Genomic DNA, 4002 nt, shown 5'->3' with positions numbered 1-4002 from the left:
TAGAAGTTCCCATAAATGATGGAAGTGGAAATCCCGGAGGAGATCGAGGAATACTTCATACCTAAGCGCTTCTACTAAGGAAGAAAGGACAAGGTATAGTTATCGTATTAACCCTAGTAGAACGAGAACCTAACTACCTACACCCACGAGAAGGTACCTCCCACCACTACCCTACTTTTCTAGTAATACACCAACTTTTCCTTCACGTGATCTCGAACTCCCAATTAACAACTTCCAGAAACCACCAGACTAAACCCGCTGCTCTCGAACATATCATCTCAAATCTAACCGTTCACGAAAAAAGAACAATTGAAAGGAGTTGTCATGGAAAGAAAATCATCAAGGATGAGTACGATTTTATATTAAAACTACTGGACAAAGCAGTAATTATTAAGGAGGAAAAAGTGGTTGAAGACTTGCGAGATGCTGAACCTCCATGGGAAAGTCAAGACATAGAGCCTCCTTCCAAGTCGGTTGCATTTGATGTTGAGGAGGGTGTACAACCTCCAAGGCATACCCTAGTTGAAGACTTGGAAGAGGTTGCAATTGAAGAAACTTACAAGGAGGTGGAAGTTGTCAGAGAAGTGCACAAGGGAGTGGAGCTTGCAATTTCATTAGAAATACCTCCCCCTAAGTTACCATCATCCTTCACAACATTCAAGTGGGTAAAATTCATATCCCTTAGCTTTCTAATTCCACTTGAATATGGGCTACTGGAGACGGATGGTCAACTTAGAGCTCTTTGCGGCATTAAGAGTAAGAGGAAGATGGCCAGTGGTAAAAATTGTCCTGCAAGGTTCATCATGGTTGAAAGCTTTAAGTTCAAACGCAAAGGTTGGTATAAAGCTCAACTGAATGGGTCTAGGAAGCTGTTTGGTCGCTGCAGTGAGAATTTAAATCACCTTTCACCCGGCTGGAAAAATGCAGATCGAGACAAAAACGGGTGTAAAAGTAAAGTTTGAGATCCTGGAATCTGTTCTGGCATTTGTCACCCCGGGAGCCTAAGAATCTGTTTGAAGCTTCTTAAGGGCTTTACATGCTTAGTTTGGGACCCCGGAGGTTACTGGAGATACAAACATTTGTGGAGATTCCTGGATGAGTTCAAGCACAAGCCACCATAACAGGAAGCTCACCAAATGTCCAACTTAAGGACTCTAACTAAAAGTGTTAGGTGGGAGACAACCCACCATGGTATAATCATTCCTTTCTCAATTTTAATTTTATTTAGTTTTGTTTGTTTTTGAAATTTTATTTTATTTTATATTGAATCTGGAGTTTTGCATCACATTCATATTAACACTGCATTCTGCATCTTTTCAGATAAAAAAAGAAGGCGCCACGCGACGCGACCGCATCAGCGACGCGTCCGCGTCGCAAGGAGAGAAGAGAAAATAAAAACGAACAGAGAGTCACGCTGGAGTGAGGCTGGAGGCGTGCCAGTGGCACAATTCGTCCCACGCGACCGCGTCGCTGATGCGTCCGCATCGCAGGGGAATACTGGCCTCCCACGCGATCGCGTGCTCCACGCGGCCGCGTAACCTGGATTTCGACGTCAAGGAGTGCATGGCCGAAAGTTGAGCTGGAGTTGGGCTGGACTCGTGCTGGAAGCCCAAGCCTCACCACGCGAACGCGTGCCCCACGCGTCCGCGTCATTTTTAAATGATGGCCACTCACGCGATCGCGTCGACCACACGATCGCGTCACTCAGAATTTTGGCAAAAAGAGTTTCGAACAGAGAGTTGCGCGACCGCGAGGCTACACTCGCGCTAATCGCACAAAATAGGCCACGCGATCGCGTGGCCCACGCGTCCGCGTCACCTGACCTTCTTGCGCACCACGCGACCGCGTCACTCACGCGTCCGCGTCACAAGCGGCGCACAGAATATCCAGATCAGCCAATTTTCTTATCCTTTCTTCTCTATTCCTTATTTTTCTTGTCTTTTCTTATTTCTTTCTTCTTCCTTTCTTATTTTCCTTCACCTCTATTCTATTTTATTTGCATATTTCATTCATTGCATCTTAATTTTGTGCATATTTTTATTTGCTTTTCCAAAATTAATTATTTTTCTCTTGGTGTTAAAATTTTCTTATTTCACTGTTGCAATTTTCTCTTGAATTATTTTGGGTGCTTCATGACTTGTTTTATTCTGATTGCGTAATATTATTTAAATCAATACTAATTTTTATATTACTGATATTCCTTTTGCATTGACATGAACTTACATTGTCTTTCATTACCTACTCTCTTTCCTATTTGCAAATTTTTGCACTCTTGATCTGCCATGTACTTCTATTGTTTTCTCACTTGCATGTTGTAGCTACCATGTAATTGAGACCCTTATTATTTGGCATTAACACCCATATTTTAAATTATTTCCTATCTTTATTTTTGGGTTACTTTTCTTCCCTTTTTCTTTCAGGATGACCACCCGGAAGGGAAGCGGAAGACGTTTTACATGAGGAGACAGACAAGTCCATTTGCACAATCTATAGAGAAAAGCATCAGTTGAAGCCACCCGTCCACTTGCACATCTTAGCATGCACCGAGGACGGTGCAATCTTTAAGTGTGGGGAGGTCGATACCGATCTCCATGGGTTAGTACCTTTCTGTTTCAACACCAATGTTTAAATTTTTCTTGTTAAATTAGTTATTGCATTTGCATATTTGTTTGATTTTATGCATTTAGTTACTACTTGGTTAAAGTAATAAAATTCTTTTAAGACCCTATCTTTGAAAAAAAAATTTCACTAATTTAAATTGAAAAAATTTTTTTTATGTTAAAACTTGTTTGAAGTTGTATTTGGAACATGGTTTTTGAGCCAAAGAACACACAACCTGTGAGATTTGAGCTTATTTATATGGTTACATTATTTAACCATAAATATTTTATTCCTGTGTATTTCCTTCTCTATGATTGTAATCTATTTTTTGTTCTATTCTATATGTCCAATATTTAATGTATTTACATGCTTGCATATGATTGAGGCCATTGTTTGATCTTAGCTCACTTATCCCAAAATTAGCCTACCTTTTACATCACCCTTGTTAGCCCCCTTGAGCTTTTAAATCCCTTCTGTTTTATAACCACATTACTAGCCTTAAGCAGAAAAACAAAATAAGAATCCCAAGTTGAATCCTTGGTTAGCTTAAGATAGATATTGTGTAAAATTTAAGTGTGGGAAATTTTATGAGAACATGGGATGATATGAAAAAGTAGGGAATTAAATTGAATAAGTTATTTGAAAATTTGGGAAGCATGCTCATGTGAAATCAAAATAATTAAATTACCATGTGCATTGAAGAAAAATATATTAAGTAATTAAATAAGGGGATACAAAAAAAACTAAAAAAATAAAAAAAAAAAAGAAAGAAAAGAAGAAGAAAAGAAAGATGAATATATATATATTACCCCAAATGCAAAATAAAAAGAATCAATGCACATGGGACAAAATTCAAAAATAAGTTTGATACATGAGCATGTAATACAAAAGTGGGAAAAATTTGGGTAGTTAGGTAAAGTATTTTAAAATTGTATAAAGTATGTATATGTTAGGTGAGATCTTAGAATACTCAGGGATTCACTTCACTAGCTCACTTAGCCTTATATATATATATATACCCTCACCCTTACCTTAGCCTCATTACAACCTTGAAAAGACCTCATGATGTTTGTATTGGTATACTAAATATTTGTTGATTGATTAGATGAAGAACAAAGTTTAGAAAGCATGATTAGAGAAGAGTAGAGTGATTTACCCTAGACACTTGAGAGTTAGAGTGATATACACTACCAGTAAGGGTTCAATGCTTGATTCTATGTTCCCTGCTTTCATGAGCTATCTTCTTACAAGTTTACTTGCTTTTTACTGTATGGTTTGAATTAGTGAAATCTGATTTATGTATATTCTTGGAGAATTTGATTTACTTTTAACCAAGTAGGTAGAAGCATTTCACATTTAGTTGCATTCATATAGATAGGTTGCATTTCATACATTCATACA

Source organism: Arachis ipaensis, chromosome B07, assembly GCF_000816755.2.
Source record: "Arachis ipaensis cultivar K30076 chromosome B07, Araip1.1, whole genome shotgun sequence".
Lineage (NCBI taxonomy): Eukaryota > Viridiplantae > Streptophyta > Magnoliopsida > Fabales > Fabaceae > Arachis > Arachis ipaensis.
The sequence above is the reverse complement of the archived record's forward strand: the minus strand, read 5'-3'. Positions refer to the sequence as shown.